The sequence below is a fragment of the Aegilops tauschii genome, chromosome 1 (assembly GCF_002575655.3).
Source record: "Aegilops tauschii subsp. strangulata cultivar AL8/78 chromosome 1, Aet v6.0, whole genome shotgun sequence".
Classification (NCBI taxonomy): Eukaryota; Viridiplantae; Streptophyta; class Magnoliopsida; order Poales; family Poaceae; genus Aegilops; species Aegilops tauschii.
In genome coordinates this window covers 202,118,743-202,128,443 of record NC_053035.3, presented here as the reverse complement: position 1 = coordinate 202,128,443, position 9,701 = coordinate 202,118,743, and positions in this window count along the sequence as shown.

Sequence of the window (9,701 nt, the reverse complement as noted above, 5' to 3'; positions counted from 1 at the left end):
AATCTCAAAGAGAGTTGCTTGATGAAATGAATAATAATATGAATGATCATGCTATTAGAGTAGTAACTAGAGGAGGTAGAATGACTCAGAAACCACTTTATCCTGAGGGACACCCTAAAAGAATTGAAAAAGACTCTCAAAGAATTAATACTGATGAACCTAGTTCTTCTAAAAAAAAGAAGAAAAAGAAAAATGATAGGACTTTGCATACCTCTAGTTAACCTAAAATAGAAAAACCTCCTGAAAATAATAATGATGTTTCTATTTCTGATGCTGAAACTCAATATGGTAATGAGCATTCACCTAGTAATAATGAAAAAGATAATGATGATGTTCATGAAGACACTCAACCAGACAATGCTAAAGAACCCGATAATGATGTTGAAATAGAACCAACTGTTGATCTTGATAACCCACAACCTAAAAATAAAAGATATGATAAAAGAGACTTTGTTGCTAGAAAACATGGAAGAGAAAGAAAACCATGGGTTCAAAAACCCATGCCCTTTCCACCTAAACCATCTAAGAAAAAAGATGATGAAGAATTTGAACGCTTTGCTGAAATGCTTAGGCTAGTCTTTTTGCGCACTCGCTTGACTAATATTTTAAAGATGGCCCCTTATGCAAAATACATGAAAGACACCATCACTAATAAGAGAAAAAAACTGAAGCTGAAATCTCCACCATGCTTGCTAATTATTCTTTTAAGGATGGAGTACCTAAAAAACTTGGAGACCCAGGAATACCAACTATACCTTGCTCCATGAAAAGAAATCATGTAAAAACTGCTTTGTGTGATTTAGGAGCTGGTGTTAGTGTTATGACTTTCTCCTTATATAAAAGACTTGATTTGAATAAACTCACACCTACTGAAATATCTTTGCAAATGGCTGACAAATCGACTGCCATACCTATCGGTATTTGTGAGCATGTGCCCGTTGTTGTTGCAAATGTTACTATCTTAACTGACTTTTTTATACGTGAGATGCCCGAGGACGACAACATGTCAACTATCCTTGGTAGACCCTTCTTGAATACTGCAGGGGCTGTTATTGATTGCAATAAAAGCAAGGTCACTTTTCATATCAATGGTATTGAGCATACGGTGCACTTTCCGAAGAAACAGTTCCAAGTGAATGGTATTAATGTTATTGAAAAATCTCCGACACTCACTATTGGAAGTTTTCAACTACCTCTACCTACTGCCAAAAACAAATATGAAATGTTTATTGTTGGGGATATGCACACCCCCGTTGAGGTAACTTAGTGTTTTAGGAAAATTCTTCGATTTCATGCTAATCGAAGGTGGTTGTTAATAAGACTTGATCAACCTTATTAATGGATCATTTTTTAGAGGTATGAAGTTGATGAATTTAGTAAGCACAACCTTCTGCTCTCACCTTTTGTTTTCTGTTTTTCTTAGTTAAATAAAATAAAATGCCATTTCTTGTGTGTTTTATGAATTTTCCGTGCAATTTAAAAAATGACCCAAAAATAAAAGTTCGCAGAATGCCCTGAAAATTCAATACAATTTTTTCTGATTATTTATGAAATTTTGGTGCAGATAACATCAGAGGGGGGTGCACCTGGTACCCACAAGACACCAGGGCGCGCTAGCAGCCCCAGGCGCGCCCTGGTGGGTTGTGGTCCCCATGTGGGGCCCCTCACTTATCTCTTTCGTCCATGTCATCTTCTACCTCCAGAAAAAAATCACCATTGCTCTCTCTCTCTTGTGTTCTTGCTGTCAAACCAGCGGATTTCGATCTCTTTGCTCAAAGCTCCATTTCTGGGACTGTTTTGGGGGATTGCTACTTGGTATGTGACTCCTCCATTTCTCCAATTAGTTTTTGCTTTAGTGGTTTATATTTTGAATAATTAGCTACTCTTGGTGCTGCTTTAGATGAGCCTGCATGTTGAATTCTTAGAGTTCCAAGTAGTTTCAATGCTTAATATGGCCTCTATGCATCCTTATGAGTAGTTGCTTTCAATATTGTGAAGTTTTGTTGACAAAGTTTTGTGTCCCAATTTTTTTCAGAAATCGTTCGCAAATAAAATGCAATTCCTTAGGAGTTCTTCAAGGAAGAGGTCCATGGAGGCATCATCTAGTAGTGGATCGATACGTCGATCTTATGTTGAACCAAGTGCAAGTTCAATAAGGGATGCCACTATCAAATCATGCTTATGGCCGTGTGACGAGTTCATGGTGAGTGCAGGTATTAAAGAAGAATTTGAGCAATATGTTCACAACGCCGAGCTCGGTCCCTACATTGAAGATAAGTGCATCCAACATCTTAGCCTCACAGAAATGTTTACTGAAGAATTTGAATTTCATCCTCGTGAGTCTAGAGTTTCGTTTAAACTTTATGACCGTCCATTTACCTTGCCTCTAGAAGTGATTTGTGGTAAAATTCCATTTTGGGGTTCGCTGGACGAGCCACCAAGATCTGAGTATGAGTGATTTTTTATTAATATTTGTTATGGTGAGGATAGAGGAGTGACACAAGGTAGAATAAAAAGTATGCATTTCTCATCAATTCAATACTTTGCACAGTTTAATGGCAAATGCATCATAGACAAGCAAGATTGTTGTACACTATGTGCTCCTGACTTGAGCCTCATACACTGCTCTCACCGGTATTAACCGATATAACCTTGGAGTGATTGCTGCACGCAGATTGCAACACAACGCTGGTAGTGGTTATTTTTATGGTGGGATTTATGCTTCTCGTTTGGCTAAAGAGGTTGGTGTTACACCTCTGTCTTATGACCCCATCTTGCCTACTCAGTACTTAGACTTTGATGCCATGAAACGTCATAAGTTCGTTAAGGGCAAAATCAATGATTATACTTATAACTTGAGGTTTAATAAAGAAACCATTGTGCATACTGTTTTGCCTGCACCTGCTCTCTTTGATTATCACAGGAAGGGGAGATATTATGTTTTTGAGAACGAGGCCCGCGCGCACAATGCGGAGGTCGCAGTTGCTTGGTGGGTTGAGGAGGTTGCACCAAGAGCCTCTGTGAGCTACCACTCTGACTATTATGCAGGCCGCGGATGGTGATTACCAAGTTGTGCCAAAATCCTAAGCTTGGGGGGAGTATGTATTTCCACCGACATCACATTCATGTTCACACATTTCATTCCAGTTGTCGGTGTTCACACTTTTTCATTGTATTATCCATGCTAGATTTATTTTCTCGCTTTCTTCTTGTGTGTTTGAAAAACTTTGAGAAAATCCAAAAAAAGTTTCTGGCTTCTTTTCATTTTTCTTTCTAACTTAGTCAGTTTTAGTATTAAAAAGAAAACCCAAAAAGATTTCCTTGTTCTTCTTTTGCTTGTTGGGAGCTCTCCCGTGTAAATAGTTTTTCTCGTTTTTGTTTTTTCTTTCTCTTTAATTTGCTTTCTTCAAGAAAAACTAAAAAACTCCACAAACATTTCAGTGTGTTTCTCTGAAATTCTTTTCTTTTTATTGAGTCATACCAAAGAGAAGACCACGATGAAAATGTTGAGTGGCTCTCTTTTGCACTATTGTTTGGCTAACGAAGAGCCCATATTACCTTGTCTTCTCCTTCTGAATAAAATGTTTGCAGATTCCAGCTTAATCCACGGCACTCTTGCACTATTATTATTTTCATATCATTCGGTCGTGCAAGTGAAAGGCAATAATTATGATATTTGATGAACCGGCTGTGGCAGAGAGAAACAGGTATGAACTCAACTTGTTCTGTTTTTTGTAAATATGTTTAAGCTAGTATCCATGATTCAACATATTATGATCAAACATGTTTGCAATGAAAATTAGAGATTATAGTTTCTCATGCCATGTTTAAGTAGCTAGGAGTGGATAATGATTTATCTTGGATGTCAACATCCATTAAAATGATTGTGATGTAGTATGATGACATGGTATCCTCATCTGAATGTTTCAAGTGGCTTGGCTTGGCTTGGCACATGTTCACGCATGTAGTTGAACATTACCAACATAGCCTCTACGATATTATGTTCATGGTGTCCATATCTGTTGGAACGTTGCATGTGAAACAAAAAAAATCTACGCACATGCAACATCTATCCATGGACATGCATAGCTACGAGAGGGGGAGAGCATCTTCATAACCTTGAAGATCGCTAAGCAGAAGCATATATCAACGCAGTTGATGTAATCGTACACCTTTGCGATCCGTCCCGATCAAGTACCGAACATATGGCACCTCCGCGTTCAGCACATGTTCATCTCGATGACGTCCACACCTTCTTGATCCAGCAAGAGGAGCGAAGTACTAGATGAGTTCCGGCGGCACGACGACGTGGTGACGGTGTTGGTGAAGAACAATCTCCGCAGGGCTTCGCCAAGCACAACGGAAACCATGACGGAGGATAAACTAGAGGGCAGGGTTGCCGGCACATGGCCTGGTCAATCTTGATGTGTTCCGGGTGCTAGCCCTGCCCCTCTATTTATATGTTGAGCCCTAGGGTCGTAACATGGAGAAAGAGCCTCCTCAAAGTCGGTTTTGCCCCTAAGGAAGAGTCCTTCTCAGACTTCCAGTACCAGACGCCATAGTCCTTGGCGTCTAGCCCAGATGCCATGGGCCTCGGCATCTGGCCCAGGGCCAGACGCCAGCGTCTCCGACGTTTGGTCCCTGGCCTCTGCAAAACTTCCTTTTGCACCGACCTAAAGCCCCGTGGGCCTTACGCCTTGGCCTAACCATATCATCCTATATATCAATCTTTACCTTCGGACCATTCCGGAGCTTCTCTTCATGTCAGTGATCTCATCCGGGACTCCGAACAACATTCGGTCACCAACATACATAACTCATATAATACTATATCGTCAACGAACGTTAAGCGTGCGGACCCTACGGGTTCGAGCATGATGTAGACATGACCGAGACGCTTCTCCAGTCAATAACCAATAGCGTGACATGCATGCCCATATTGGTTCCTACATATTCTACGAAGATCTTTATCGGCCGAACCTTTATGACAACATACGTAGTTCCCTTTGTCTGTCAGTATGTTACTTGCCCGAGATTCGATTGTCGGTATCTCTATACCTAGTTCAATCTCGTTACCGGCAAGTCTCTTTACTCGTTCCGTAATACATCATCCTGTAACTAACTCCTTAGTCACTATGCTTGCAAGCTTCTTGTGATGTTGTATTACCGTGAGGGCCCAGAGATACCTCTTCGTCATACGGAGTGACAAATCCCAGTCTGGATCCATGCCAACTCAACAGAAACCTTCGGAGATGCCTGTAGAGCACCTTTATGATCACCCAGTTACGTTGTGACGTTTGATGGCACACAAGGCATTCTCCGGAGTCCGGGAGTTACATGATCTCATGGTCGAAGAAACATGTATTTGACATTAAGAAAGCAGTAGCAATAAATTGAACGATCATATGCCATGCTAACGGTTGGGTCTTGTCCATCACATCATTCTCCTAATGATGTGATCTTGTTATCAAATGACAACTCATGTCTAGGGTTAGGAAACTTTAACCATCTTTTGATCAACGAGTTAGTCTAGTAGAGGCTCACTAGGGACACGGTATTTGTTTATGTATCCACACATGTATTTAAGTTTCCGGTCAATACAATTCTAGCATGAATAATAAACCTTTAGCATGAATAAGGAAATATAATAATAACAACTTTATTATTGCTTCAAGGGCATATTTCCATGAGTCTCCCACTTGCACTAGAGTCAATAATCTAGTTCACATTGCCATGTAATTAATACCCATAGCTCACATCGCCATGTGACTAACACCCAAAGAGTTTACTAGAGTCAATAATCTAGTTCACATGCCATGTGATTAACACTCAAAGAGTACTAAGGTGTGATCATGTTTTGCTTGCGAGAAAAATTGTCAATGGGTCTGCCACATTCAGAGCCGTATGTCTTTTGCAAATTTCTATGTCTACAATGATCTGCATGTATCCACTGTAGCTAATTTCTCCCACGTTCAATACGTATCCAAATTGAGACTCAGAGTCATCCGGATCAGTGTCAAAGCTTGCATCGACGTAACCCTTTATGACGAACTCTTTATCACCTCCATAACCGAGAAACATTTCCTTAGTCCTCTTTAGGTATCTAAGGATAATTTTGACCGTTGTCCAGTGATCTACTCCTGGATCACTATTGTACCCCCTTGCCAGACTCATGGCAAGGCACACAATAGGTTTGGTACACAGCATGGCATACTTTATAGAACCTACGGCAGAGGCATAGGGAATGACTTTCGTTCTCTCTCTATCTTCTGCCGTGGTCGCGGTTTGAGTCTTACTCAACTTCACTCCTTACAATACAGGCAAGAACTCCTTCTTTGACTGATCCACTTTGAACTCTTTCAAAATCTTTTTAAGGTATGTACTCATTAAAAGTCTTATCAAGCGTCTTCATCTATTTCTATACATCTTGATGCCCAATATGTAAGCAGCTTCACTGAGATCTTTCATTGAAAAATTCTTATTCAAATATCCATTTATGCTATCCAGAATTTCTATATCATTTGCAATCACCATATGTCATCCACATATAATATCAGAAATGCTAGAGAGCTCCCACTCACTTTCTTGTAAATACAGGCTTCATCGTAAGTCTGTATAAAACCAAATGCTTTGATCACCTCATCAAAGCATATATTCCAACTCCAAGATGCTTGCACCAGTCCATAGATGGAACACTGGAGCTTGCACACTTTGTTAGCACCTTTAGGATCGACAAAAAACTTCCGGTTGCACCATATACAACTCTTCCGTAAGAAACCCGTTAAGGAATGCAGTTTTGACATCCATTTGCTAGATTTCGTAATCATAAAATGTGGCAATTGCTAACATGATTCGGATAGACTTAATCATTGTTGTGGGTGAGAAAGTCTCATTGTAGTAAACCTCTTGAACTTTTCGAAAACCTTTTGCGACAAGTCGAGCTTTGTAGACAGTGATATTACCATCAGCGTCCGTCTTCTTCTTAAAAATCCATTTATTCTCAATGGCTTGCAGATCATCAGGCAAGTCCACGAAAGTCCACACTTTGTTCTCATACATGGATCTTATCTCAGATTTCATGGCCTCAAGCCATTTTTTGGAATCTGGGCTTGTCGTAGCTTCTTCATAGTTCGTAGGTTCGCCATTGTCCAACAACATGACTTCCAGGACAGGATTGCCGCACCACTCTGGTGTGGAGCGTGTTATGGTCGACCTACGAGGTCCAGTAGTAACTTGATCTGAAGTTTCATGATCATCATCATTTGCTTCCTCCCTGGTTGGTGTAGGCATCACGGGAACAACTTTCTCTGATGTACTACTTTCCAATTTTGAGAGAAGGTACAATTACCTCATCAAGTTCTACTTCCCTCCTACTCACTTCTTTCGAGAGAAACTTCTTCTCTAGAAAGGACCCATTCTTAGCAACAAAGATCTTGCCTTCGGATCTATGGTGGAAGGTATACCCAATAGTTTCTTTCGGGTATCCTATGAAGACACACTTCTCCGCTTTGGGTTCGAGCTTATCAGGCTAAAGCCTTTTGACATAAGCATCGTATCCCCAAACTTTAAGAAACGACAGCTTAGGTTTCTTGCCAAACCATAGTTCACACGGTGTCGTCTCAACGGATTTAGACGGTGCCCTATTTAACGTGAATGCAGTTGTCTTTAATGCATAACCCCAAAACGACAGTGGCAAATTGGTAAGAGACGCCATAGAACGCATCGTATCTAATAAAGTACGGTTACGACGTTCGGACACACCATTATGCTGTGGTGTTCCAGGTGGCGTGAGTTGTGAAACCATTCCACATTGTTTTAAATGAAGGCCAAACTTGTAACTCAAATATTCATGTCGGTGCAACAAACCCTGGGTCCGTTGCCCAGACTGTGCACAGGCACGGGAGCAAGATTACAACACCAAGGTTAGGCCAAGGTACAGGAGATCGAGATCTTCAAAGGACCAGCATGCAGATCAAGAGGACCAAGACCAAGCCAGAGAAGTAAGAAACCACCAGGAGAAAAGCCTCCCTTGCCGGGCAGGCGAGCCTGGCAAGGACGGGGCCGCCCTGGAAGGAAACCCCCAAGACATCCCGGCAGGGCCTGCCGGGACTCACGGAGGTAGGGCCACCTCAGTATGCTACTTCACCCCGACGCACGTCGTCGATCGATGCAGTGTCAAGCCGCAAAGTGACTAAGTGGCAGCCATTCGCCACATGGCGGCCTCTTTCTACAGGAAATACCTACAGACGACACCCGTCCTGCGACGTGTCGAGCGAGTAGGCGCAAAGCTGGCAAAATAGCCCAGTAAGGCTTGCCGGGCAAACAACGATGTGACGTTGAGCGGCGCATTTAATGCGCTCTGTCAGCCTGCAGAGTTAGGTATGATAGCATTGTTTGCTATCTTATCAGTGCATAATGACTGATTTGCCATTGTGGTGACCCCTTAATCTATAACAGGAGGCTCGTGGCAATCGTAGAGAGGGTTAGAAGGTTGGACACCCACACATTCATATGCGCGTAGCCACTATCGCCCCAAGGCTACCCTCCCGGGCAAGTGTACTACGCTCCACCACCATTCTTCCACCATCAATCCACCAAAGCAGGAGTAGGATTTTACGCCTCGCGGCGGCCTGAACCTGGGTAAAACTGCCCGTGTGATCTCTGCTGTGCTGCCCCATGGTCTTCTACTCTTTGTGCAACGTGACATCCCCCCGCCAAACCAGCAAGGGTAGGGGGATCACTTGCGCGAACCTGAAAGCGTGAGCAGCGCGTCATCTTCATTGCCATCTTCGTCTTCGACGCCGCCATCGACTATGGCACCCAGGAAGAAACCCGGTGCTTCAGCTCACCCGTCCACCTCGAAGGCTCCGCCGCCCGCGGCCAACAACACCGCGGGGGATGCGGAGGCGCACGAGGATGTGGACGCTGCTGGGGATGTGGTCGGAGCAGGCGGCACCGTCACCACTTCCCCCGCAGCCGAAGCAGGGGCAGGAGACATCGGAGGAGAGCAGCATCAGCAACATCTCGACGGCCATGCTCCACGAGGTATGGGTGAAGCGATTATTCCATCTACGCCCCTTCCTCTCACCGATGGGCGCAGCCGCAGCGATGGTGCTCGGTCCGGGGCGAATCACCGCCCTCCGGCCGCCCCCACCATGGGAGCGATCGCAGCACGGGCGCCTCCCCCGGGGCAAGATGACCAGGTCGCTGCGCCCAGCGGAGCCGCTGGCCCTCAAGCGCCTTCACCACGTCACCATGACATCCAAATGGCCGCCTCGCAACAACGTGGACGTGGTGATGTTGCTGCTGGCACCGTCTGAAGCCGAGCGACTGTGCGGTCCACGTCATCATCACCCATGCCAAGTACTGCTACGGAGGCCATGGAGTGGCCTAGCTCCTGCTAAGGTTTCTACCAGCGGCCGAACAGATGGACGAGTGGCGTGCCACCATCACGAGTCTGCTCGGTTTCGCCGAGGCTGGGGGCTCACAATGAGCTGGCCCGCCACGGCCTCCCCAAGCGACGATGACGGCTCGCGCTGCTGGTCATACGGAAGGGGCCACCCCCACGGTACAGTCCCCGCCACGACAACCAGCGCGAGCGCGGTAGAATCAGGAACCTGACAATGTCTTGATGGCCTCTTCTGACCCTCGAGCATGTCCAGGCCAACGGCGAGCCCCGGAGGACCGGCGAAGGGGAGACG